We start from the raw sequence: 12,424 nt of genomic DNA, 5'->3' as shown, positions 1-12,424 counted from the left end.
TAACCATCGCAAAAAACTGTTTTCTTTTAATTTTTTTCTAGCTTTTATGTACTTTACATTTTTTACTATTTTATGCATGTTTTACGTGTAATTTATGTGTCATGTAGAAAACATTTTTTACACTTAATTGCACAACCCTGGATAGGTGTCTATATTTTTAATAGGGATGGGACCGATTAATTGGTACTCTATCGGTATCAGCCGATATAGGCATATTGGTGTATTGGTTTATCGGTAAAATTACCGATTATTTTACCGATCCGATATATCAATAAATATCATATAATTTAGTGCAAAATTCTGCCATTTTTTGTAATTTTTATGGATAATTTTCATGCTCTTCTTTCTATAAAGTAAATGTCTAAATATTTAGCTTCTCTTGCACTGCAGTCACCTCAAAACACACATTTATTAAGGAGATCAATGAACATTTCAGGTTTTTCAAGGACCATTTCTAATTTTATATCGGATTGGTAGAATATCGGTTATCGGTATCGGCCAAAATTTCATATCGGCCCATCCCTAATTTTTAACAACTTGTGTAGCAAACATTGTTTTTGTGAGTTTGGTCAACTGTTAACGAATGGGGTGTCCAAAAAAAATGTTATACTGTTTCAATGAATTACCAACTTTGTAAACAGACTAATGTATTGAAATTGGAGAATGAAATTAAAAAAACCCTCTTTGGATTTTCATAATTACATGATTCATCTTACCCCACGGAATTTTCATCTGATAGCAATTTGTTTTTGCATTTTGTTCTGGATTTCAAAATGGTTAGGCTATTACAAAGTTACAGACTCACCCTGTACCCACTACTGTTATAAAGATGGAATTAATTCATGCTTCATGGTAATTATTAGGTAATGGCAGTCTTAATTGTTTCATCTGAATATGTGTGCCATATGGGCATCAGTGAATATGGAGGAAAGTAGATGATAAAGAAAATTTGTTAATCTGTAGGGGCATCCATATTTTAATTTTCTATGGAAATATGAAATGTAATGTTAACTTTTGAAGTTTCTAAAGGTTGTGAATTTCATATTTCTACTATATTTTTTTACAAAATGCAAAATAAGCTTTAAGGCGAGGAGGGACAATTTCCCCTTGGTCTTTCTCGCTGGGGCAGCTGCTGATCACTGTTGCCAACTTCGCTCTTTTGGAGCCAAATCTGGCTCTTTCGTGCACTCGTTTGACTGTGAACTGTGGCACCCGCCCTCTGCCCCACTATGATGCCACCACTGGCTCCGGCCCAAAAATACCAACTTTTGCCATGAGTACATTTTGCACGTGACGTGATATTCGTATAGCTATAGGCTGCGTCACCCACCTTTTGTTTCCTCCCCATGTATTTTTATATATAGCGCTGTGGCTAAGATGAAGATGACAATTTTGTTATCCGGGAACCCTTTATTTTCGATTTTATATTAACATCATTGGATTATTGAGATGGGTGATGCCGCCAAATCTAGGCGGTGAAAACTAAGAAAGAATAAATTGCCATCACTTTAAAGCTAACGGTAATAGCAGCACCCCCACCCCTCTGACTACTAAAATTACCCTAGTAGGCACTTTATGCAGCCTTCGTTAATCTAGCTCCTTGAAAGTCCTCTTTAGCTATATTAATGGTGAAATTTAGCTCTATTATGCACATCAGGTTTGGCAACACTGCCAGGATGGCCGTAGGAGGCAAGGATAAATGCACTAGGCTTATGGGACCATTATTTTATTCGTTCTCTCGGGAATATCAAACATCCGATGACGTAGAAAAGTACATGGACGGAAAAAGGACACGTAGAACTATGTCATAGCAGTAGGAAAAGTCGAAACTCCCATTTGATGAGCCGTAACTTGAACTTGAAGTTGAAGTTGATGTCCCATAAGGAATACATGGGATTCGGTAAATACTAATTCATCATATTTTTCAAAAATCGTATAAGGCTTAATAATCAACTTAGGAAACCGCTTCCACTTGCCACATGGGGAGAAATTCATTCTCTTCATTTCTGCCGGAGATCTTTTTAGTAGCATTTCTCATTCTGACGATATTGGAATAAATGCATGCCTGGTGCATAATTGTCCCTCTTCGCCTTAAATGTCAAATTTACGAACACAACACTTGATTATGCAAATTGCAGGATCATCGGTTAATTTAAAATGTAGAATGGAAATGGAGACTACTACTTTGAACAGTAATACACTTAATGAAAATGCCAATAACTACATTAATAAACCTAAAAATATTTGTAGAACAACTGTTTTGTATTGGTATAGTAAAGTGCCATGTTATAATGTATAATTATTTAGCTTAATTTAAATTACTGAGAAGTGTTCAAGTGGATTTATTTTTCTCATTGAAAAAAAAGACAATAGTTTTCTTTCTGCTATTGTACTTGCAGATAATTACCGAGAACTTTCTCTTTGTGCCATATGAGCTATGTGGAACACACTATCCGAAAGTCATTTTAAGCAGATATTTCTGCACATAGCTCTGCTGTTTGCCACCACGATGTCAGGGGATTTTAACCCTTAATTGCCATGATGTCAGGGGATTTTAACCCTTAATTGGTGTCATATTATCTTTGTAACATAACTGATATCATAGTGTCTGATACACTTGGGATTTTCTAGTATATATAAAAAAAACTGGTTTCTTTGTTCTTAATGTACGAGGGGGTATCCAAAAGTTTTAATTATCACCATGAAATAAAAAACATTCAATAGTCACTTGTAGTGGTCAAAGTTAGTTCTTCTCCACGTAGTTTCCCTGCAGAGTCACACATTTTTGCCTACGTTTCTTCACCTGTTTCAAGCCCTTTTTGTAGAAGTCCTCCACTTTGCTCGAAAACCACTGTTCCACTTCGAAAATGACATCCTCTTTGTCGTCAAATCGCCGACCACGAAGTGGTTTCTTCATAAGGTGGATGCTGCAAAAGTTCATAGCCTAACCGGTGGGTGGCGACTACGGATGCTTGGGCCGTATGGACGGGTGCATTGTCGGCCAGGAGACGGACGTCTTTGCTGATCATGCCACGACGTTTTTGTTTCAATGCATCACACAGTTTCTCCAGAAGGTTGCAGTAGTAATCGCTGTTGAGGGTCTCGCCCTTCGGAAGGTAATCGGTTAAGATTACCCTGCGGCTATCCCAAAAAACGGACAGCATCACCTTCCCGGCAGATTTCTGGACCTTCGCCTTCTTGGGAGGGGGGGGGGATGGATGTTTCTACTCCTTGTTCATTTCTTTGGTCTCCGGATCGTAGAGGTATACCCAGCACTCGTCCATAGTGATGAGACGAAAAAATCATCTTCATTCCGCTCCAACAGAGTCAAATTCTGCTGGGAAAAGTCGTGGAGAGTTTGCTTTTGAAGAGGTGTCAACAAGCGAGGTACCCAGCGTGCAGACACCTTATTCATGTGCATTTCCTCATGAATAATCCTCCACGCACTTCCGTAACTTAGTCCAGTCTCCGCCATCACTCTTTCCATGGTCTATCTTCTGTCGTCGAGGATAACGGCCTCCACTTTCTTCACCATGGCAAGATCATCCTTGATTGAGGGTCTACCCGCTCGTGGCTCGTCTGTCAGGGACATGTGACCACTTTGAAAGTTCCTCTTCCACCTCACAACCGTGTCATATGATGGGCTTTCATTCCCATAGACAGCTTTCATTTCGTCGTGGATTTGGCATGCGTTGTTGCCCTTCAAATGGAGGAACTTTGACACTTCGGGCTTCAATTTTGTTCATCATGCAGGTTGATGTCTTATACAGTCTGTGAAAAGAAAACTACTTTAGACAAAGATTTGATATTTGCACAAGTATGCATGGCAATGACACTAATTATGCACAAAAAGTTTCATGTAAATATATCTATAACTTCTTTATTATAATTAAAACTTTTGGATACCCCCTCGTATTTATTGTGCTTAACTCCTTTGCACATAAGTGTTTTGAACCAAATATTTAGTAAAATGAAGTACAAATCAAATTCAAAAACAATTCCACAAAGTTTGACACTATCCTTTTTTCAAAAGAGATTTATTGCTTCTCACAACATATTTGCTTTATTGGTCTTTTATATAAGATACAGAATTGGGAAGGAACATGAAAATTGCAAAAGAAAATTAATTTGTAAATATTTTGATTTTCAAAGTCCTTTGTTTATTAGAGCACATTGTATTGTGTAGGTGATGCTACTTTTGTTTTTATTTTAGAAACTGAAGCTTCATCTATTTTTACAATTTCAAAAAGTAAATTGTACATGTATTGTTTTTCTCAATATATTTTCTATCAATCTTTATACAAGGTAGTTAGAGTTACAATTCCCCTACTTGGGAATCGCTGGAGCCTGTTCAAAGCAACAGATTGCATAGAAACGTGGTATAGATGTTATGCAGGTCACAGTGAAGCAAAAAATATTGGTGATAATTTCTGCCACTGGTGGAACTTTGGTGCTGAAATAACAAGAAGGAGAAGTCAAACATGCAAAATTTTGTTTTCAGTTAATGCCAGTACAGCAGTGTTCAATTTGCTCGCACTGTAAATGAACCTTTGGAAACATAAGACAGCATGATCAACTTGAAATGTTTCCCAGGAAGTGAGAGTGACATGCCATGTTATACTGTCCTGATAAAGACGATCTTCCAGAAATCTCCACAGCTGGAATTCACGTGGATTCTAGTCCGAGGAATGGCGAACGGCCAAGAATCTGGTAAACCTCTGGAGATAACAAGATCATCGCCAAAGTTGACACAAAGCAGGTCCTTTACTTGTCGACAAACGTGCGTGGATGTTCCATCTGATATGAAGAAAGGTCCTGTAACCATCACCATTCTTGTAAAGCAGGAACCACTGCTGTGTAAGGAATTGAGTATAACATGCACTCATAACGGAATGCCTGACAGGACCTTGCAGTGTCAGCATCTCAGATATAAATGGGTCCAAAATGAAATCTGAGGTGAATTCACATTCCCAACGAAAAACAATAACTAATGTTAAATTTAACCATGTTAATTACAATAAATACTGAAACTTGAAGAGCAAAATGTACAAGAAAAGAGTTCCATATCTGGTATCACGTCCTCCACCATGGCTGTGCAGTCTAAGGTGCTGTGCTTTGGACTCTGACTGCAGGATGGCATGGGTTCGAGTCTGCCTGGGTTCAGTCTCTGGGTTCTCGGCCTGTGTCTAGGGCCGGTGGCAACTTACCATCGTGAGGAAATTGGGATGCTTCGAGTGAGTAGCGTAACCCAGTCTTGGAAATTTACTACAGTGCATCCATTTCGATCTGCAGCCGAGAGATCGGGAGAAACGTGGCGGGCGGCGCTGACGGAGATGCCAACATTTGAGGCCTGTAATGCCCGCTTATTTTTGTGGACATCTTGCAAAACGAGCACTAACCTGTGTTATAACACGCAAAAGTTCTTCTGTAATTCTTCCAAGTTCCAGATAATACTCTGTAAAACATTTTAATCATAGTTTTGACCAGTAACGTCCTGCTTAAGTTTATATCCTTGAAAGAGTTTTGTGTCGATGGGGATCGTTTGGAGGTTTCGAATGTGCAACATTGTATCAAGATTACGCTGCAGACGAACCGTTAAAAGCTAATGGTGTTCGTGAGCTTCCTTGCAATCCAAAATCTCCTAGCTCAAGTTTTTTGTTCCTTCGCGACTACAGAGCTGTGAATATAGTGGCAGGCAGATGTAAACCAAGAGCGTGTTAATTTCATACTGTGCGTAAGAGTGTTATTCTTGGTTACTTGCCGTTACTTGTTTGTGTTATTGCAGTGTGTATGTGTGTTGTGTCAATCAGACGATTGGAATGCCAGCCGCAAGGTTCACGTTAGAACAAAGAATTTTTATGTATGACACTTACGTGAAAACAGACTCGTGTCGAGACGTGTGTAGGCAATTTGTACAGAAATTCCCAAGCGTTTCACCTCCACATAGAGATACGGTTAGACGTCTTGTCCTTAAATTACGAGAAACTGGATCGTTAAATTTTAAAACACCTAAGCAAAAACGACGGATTCTAACCGAAGCAAAACTCGATGAAATTGGTGCAGCGTTAGAACGTTCTCCAAACAAACCTCTACGCCGTGTTTCACAGGAGATGGGCGTGTCAAAATCATCAGCACATACAGCCACTAAGCTACTAAAATTAAAACCGTACAGAGTTTCTATAGTGCAAGAATTACGGCCCCCTGACAACGTAAGTAGAGTAAATTTCTGTAATTGGGTTTTGCAGAATATTGTAGATGGTATTGTTGATCCACAGTTAATAATTTTTTCGGATGAGGCATGGTTTCACTTGCGTGGTCATGTTTGTTCACAGAACAATAGATACTGGAGCACTGAAAATCCCCGAATAATACACGAAGTTCCGTTACATGATGCAAAAATTGGTGTGTGGTGTGCTGTAAGCAGAGGTGGTCATTTTCGTTCAACCTCCCTCACCCTCACCCTCACGGCTCGGCTTCGCCCTCACCCTCACACGCCCTCACCCTCACGATTTGCCTATCGCCCTCACCCTCACACGCCCTCACCCTCACGGCTCGGCTTCGCCCTCACCCTCACATGCCCTCACCCTCACAATTTGCGTTTCGCCCTCGCCCTCACACACCCTCACCCTCACGACTCAGCAGTCGCCCTCACCCTCACACGCCCTCACCCTCACGGCTCGGCTTCGCCCTCACCCTCACACGCCCTCACCCTCACGATTTGCCTTTCGCCCTCACCCTCACAGGCCCTCACCCTCACGACTCACCAGTCGCCCTCACCCTCACACGCCCTCACCCTCACAGCTCGGCTTCGCCCTCACCCTCACACGCCCTCACCCTCACAGCTCGGCTTCGCCCTCACCCTCACACGCCCTCACCCTCACGACTCGCCTTTCGCCCTCACCCTCACACGCCCTCACCCTCACGACTTGCCTCTCGTCCTCACCCTCACACGCCCTCACCCTCACGGCTCACAAGTCGCCCTCACCCTCACACGCCCTCACCCTCACGATTTGCCTTTCGCCCTCGCCCTCACCCTCACAACTCTCCTTTCGCCCTCACCCTCACGGATCGATCTCGCCCTCTCCCTCACACACCCTCACCCTCACAAGTCTTCGGAGGGTGAGGGTGAGGTCTGCCCTCATGAGGGTTGCCCTCCGTAGAGAGTTAGCGATGTTTGAAGAAATGACTGGTTCCTTTACCACGTGCATTTCATACATTGAAATGACACGAAATTGTTAACTCATTCATGTGAAGAAAGTTAATAATAATGATAATAATAATAAATTTTCTTTATTAAGCAATAAGGTTTAACAATGAGTATCATTTTGGACTAAGATTATTTGAGTTATATATTGCATAATTAATTTACATCAAGTATAATTATTATTTTTAATATATTTATTATTTTAACTATACGCTGTCACAAAAATCGTGTCATATACAGTATTGTGGGTGGGCCACTGACAGTAGCGTTCACTTTATAAACACCTTATCAATGGAAGATGCAACTGCTCCGTCTTTATTTCTTGTTGTTTATCACACTATAACAATGATAATATACAAGCATCTGAGTTGTATCACTTCATTCTCTGCACAGAGATGTTGGACTCGATTTCACTACGTCACAATTACCGGAATTCCATAGATGAGAAAGACTTGCCCCGCAGGCGTTCAAAGCCCCTACCCCCACCCTCTTGTCTGCAAGGACAGTTTGGATTTGGAAAACAACATTCCATTCACTGATCTTCTTGGAAACCGTCATGGAAATCTGCACCGCGAACAGGAGTATTTAGAGTAGCTTGAAGTCAGCTTGGAAATGGAAATATGTTCACTAAATAGAACGTAGAAGCTTTTAAAAGGGGGAAATATATTGACGAGGCATAAATTTCGTGGTTATGAAGACAAAACAATCAAAGTACAATAGTACTGTGCTACAATTTTGAATATGTCAGTCAATTTCAAAAATTATTTTTCATTGATTCGTGAATCGCTGATTGTATCGTGTCGTGGTTAAATAAACTTTCCTTTGTCAAACAGACTAGTGCCCACGCTGTCGTTTTGACAGTGGCGCAACTACAGGGGAGCAGGGAGGCATTGCCCCCCAAACCTTCGACGGAAGTCAATTCTAAGGGGGCAAACGTTGACGGCCAAGGGCATTTCCAGGGGGCACATAGGAGCAATTGCCCCCCCATTGATTTCAAATATTGTGCAAATAAAAATACATTTCGTAAAATTTTCTTGCACGCTTCGCTCGCACTGTCTGGTTTTCTCAATCTCGTCAAGTTCAGAGCCGTAGTTAGGGGGCGGCGGGAGTCGGACATGGACGCTGAGCGATCTAAATTTTTAAAAAAAGCTATAAAAGAGAGAATGCCATTGCGCCCCGTGAAATTATTTGCGTCATATTAAATCAATATTCTTTTCAGTTTGGAAAAATTGGATCTAAAAATTTTCATATACGCTTTTCTCGCAATACAATTGTTTTCTGTAATGTAATATATTTAGGCAATATACATCTGTTGTACATATATGTATTGAATAAATTTTGAATTTGTACACAATTTAGTGGCAGCATGTTGCATATGTATTTTCTTATTTTATGTCGCTCCATGTTGCATATGTGTTCAACATATGATGTACATGAAAGTTATACATGTCATGTGTACGAAAAGAATTATAATCAGAATGCATTTATCGTGCATTTTCTGCCATTCAAAAATACAGTTTGTGTGATTGTTTTCCATTATTAGCTAATGTGAAATTGAACGTGTTGAAAAGATATTTCAAATAGTTTGACCAAGCAAATACTTTAGCACCGACTTCTACCCCCTTTTTGCGTAATTGAAGAGGATGATAACGTTTTTGATGCTGCTACTACTACTACTACTACTACTACTACTACTACTACTACTAATAATAATAATAATAATGTCATTTTTTCTACTACTACAGCTATTGGTACTTTTACCCTGGTACTTGCCCCCCCCACCGACAAAATTCGTTGTTGCACCTCTGCGTTTTGGAATCCAAGGATTCCACTTTTAGTTGGTGGACAATTTAGTACTTCTCCCATTATAATTGTAGGTGCAGTAGATATTAGCTTATTTGAGCATAAAGTTTACGTCTAACAAACTACATCCCTTGATAACGAATATAAAATATTACTACCTTGTTGATGGTCAATGTACATTGCTTCTTTTTCTTCTTATTTTGAACCGCCCCCTGATGCGGAGTGGTTAGCACATCGCGTTACGACGCAAGGGGTCCCGGGTTCGACTGTCGGCTTGTGCATGGATGTTTGTGAGTCACCATTCATTAATTTCATCATATCATCTCATCACGCATCCCATCTTCACAAGTAGCCAAAATTGGCACAAAAGCGGAGTACAATAAAGCAAATCAATCAATCAATCAATTCGTATTTTGGTTTCTTCACGTTCCAATTATACTTCTCTAGAATAGCAACAATAAAGATACATGAATAAGGAATAGGAGAGGGAACACAAAGAAAAACCCATATCTGGGCACATGAAACTTTTCATTTAATTTTCTCTCCCCAAAAAACTATTTCACTTCATTTTTTTTTTCGGAAGAAATCCGTCATAATACGGTCAGTGTTTCGATTAATAAATAATCACATGATAATCACATGCGTTTAACAGAGTGGGTTATAGCAAAGATACTACGAATATCATATGCTACTGCTGCCTACACCCCATGTAATTCGTCTCGATTTTAAGAGAACACAACGTTGCAATTACCAAACATTTAGTTTATTTTATTTTCGGTCAAGAAAATTTGTTGATTGAACCTCTACCAGGTAAATGGAAATCTGATCGTAATGATATGAATGCTGTTCTTTTAACGAATGTGGTTACAGTAACGTCATTGTCAATAGGGGAAACAGTCGAGTACTCGCTTGCTCCTACCTGTTTGCATATGAGGCATCGATACTGAATGGGAATTATTAAATTATTTCATTCCCATTCTCAATTCCTTTGCCTCTGTCTACATATCTATACATAATGTGAACACTGAGAAATATTTGACGGCATATATTTCACAAGACCTGGGTAGTATGAGGGGATAGCAACAACAAGTAAATTAAAAAAGAGGAACATAGATAAGAAGAGGAATAAAAAGGACTGATGTGGGGTGAGAGGGCAATATGTTAAGAGAAACAAGTATGTTGTAAAAGAATGCATGCAAATACACACACACACACACACACACACACACACACACACACACACACACACACACACACACACACACACACACACACACACACACACACATATATATATATATATATATATATATATATATAAGAAATGTAACTGATACTATAATTGAGGAAATATTTAATTAATTAATTGTCAAGTGCCAAAAAAACAATAGGAAAGTTAAAGAAATATACGATTGGCATGCAGACACTGCGCTGTTTTGTTTCACAATGTCGAAAACATTGGCAGACTACTTTTAGAGTTCTATCTTTATTCATCACATCAATCAACAACTTCTAATATTTTTTACGCTTGCCAGATCTTATCCACGACATCTGACAAAAACCGAATTTTTCGTACCCTTGGTTTGCGACATAGTGGATACATATGTTCTTTAAAACTAAACTTGGTACTGTAAGACACACCAGGATCCGTTATTTTTTATCCTCTTGTTACTTTGCTTTCCTCCCGTTTGACAGTGAAAGTTTTTACGTTTTATGTATGCGTCAGATATTTGGCCTCGAAACCACTGGAATATTGCTAAGTTCTCATTTTTATTTAAAACACAATCGATTTATGATAAAATTACATTACTTGATTATTAAGGGATAAATGTTGAGAAATATGCATGTGTGAAGACAATACAATAAAATTGGTAGTTATCATTCCATGGACATAATTGAAGGGAAATTGGAAAGATCAAACTCCACTTTTCAGTTTTTAAACCGAGCCCGGAAAACAGTAGATATTAATGTGTACGTGTATAATGTCTAACAATGAGGGTGCAAATTGAAAAGCACTAAAAGCCCTTAAATAGGCAGACAAATGGGCACAAAAATAAATAAAAAATAAGCACTTCAAAAAACATCCTAAAATCAAAAGACAGATTAATATTTATTTCCCACATGGGAAAAATATGTAATTTTATGTAATGGCCTTGTTTAAAACTATCAGCTGGTTACGTGATTTTTGCGGCTACTCCGGAAACGTATCCAGGACAGGGTTTGTTTCTCTACCTATCACTTTTAAAAAAAGAGGATGAGCAGTGCTCGAAGTGAGGGGGCATGGTTTCCCCGAGTTAGCAACATTTTCACAGATCATCCCCCCGCTGCCACACTGTTATCATGTCACCACATTAAAGTTAAACTAGGTCGGTATTGCTGCTACAACCGTTTTCCATCTTCTTCTTCTAAGAGAACTACTCCGCGGCGGAGTAGTTAGCACTGCGCGCTACGATGGCACAGGTCTCGGGTTGGAATCCTGGCCTGGATAGGTGTTCTTTGTGAGTGTCCCTTCTTCAGTTTTAAAATATCATCACTAGGGTGCGGATTTTTGCTTATTTGCCTTCTTTATTCCTTTGCAGAAAAACATAGGCTTTAATGTTTAAAGTTCATTTCATGGTGTTTATAGTCCGAAAACGCATTTAGTGCGTATAAATGCCTATTTTGAGGGTTAGTGTCTATTTTGCTTAATCGTGCCTAAACATGCCTATTCTACCTTTTTTGATAACTTCAGCTTGTTTTATGCATCTTTGGCTTTCCCTACATTGAAGAAGGTTAGCCATTGGTTACATTGAACTAACTGAAACATGGTATTCGCCAAATTTGAACCCACTACTTCTTTTTTTCCACCTGAAATTCTCTAGTGTCAACCAGTACTCATCTTCTTTGTTGAGCGTGTGATAGGAGATAGGCAGTTACGTGTGGAGATATCGTGTTCATATGTTTAAAAATGCCAAAGCACAAGGCAGCCAGAAGTGTATTAATCAAAAATGGATTGATGCAGAAGGTTGTTTTACGGTTGAAAACTTGATTTTTGTTATTTAGCGCTGCTTTTCTCCACGTTTGGCTAATCGCATCGATGAGGATGAGTGATATGATGAAACTGATGAAGAGACACTCAGAAGCAGTGGCGTGCACAAGGGGGGCTTGATGGGGGTTATAACCCCCTTTCGCAAAGTATTCCTAAAAAAAAGAACGTCAAAGGTAGGAAAATATGACAAAATGAGGGCTGACTACCAAGAAAAAATATACATAACCTCTCCCTTTCGAAAATCCTGGGCACGACACTGCTCACAAGGAACACCCATGCACAGGCCGGGATTCCAACCCGGGACCCCTGAGTTGTAGCCTTGTTGTACTAACAACTCCGCCACGGAGGTCGTCCCCACACGGAAAAGTAATTTTCTGTCAAGCTTGTAT

This window comes from Lepisma saccharinum, chromosome 7 (genome assembly GCF_977018435.1).
Source record: "Lepisma saccharinum chromosome 7, izLepSacc3.1, whole genome shotgun sequence".
In the NCBI taxonomy this organism is placed as follows: Eukaryota; Metazoa; Arthropoda; class Insecta; order Zygentoma; family Lepismatidae; genus Lepisma; species Lepisma saccharinum.
This window is presented reverse-complemented; position numbering follows the sequence as displayed.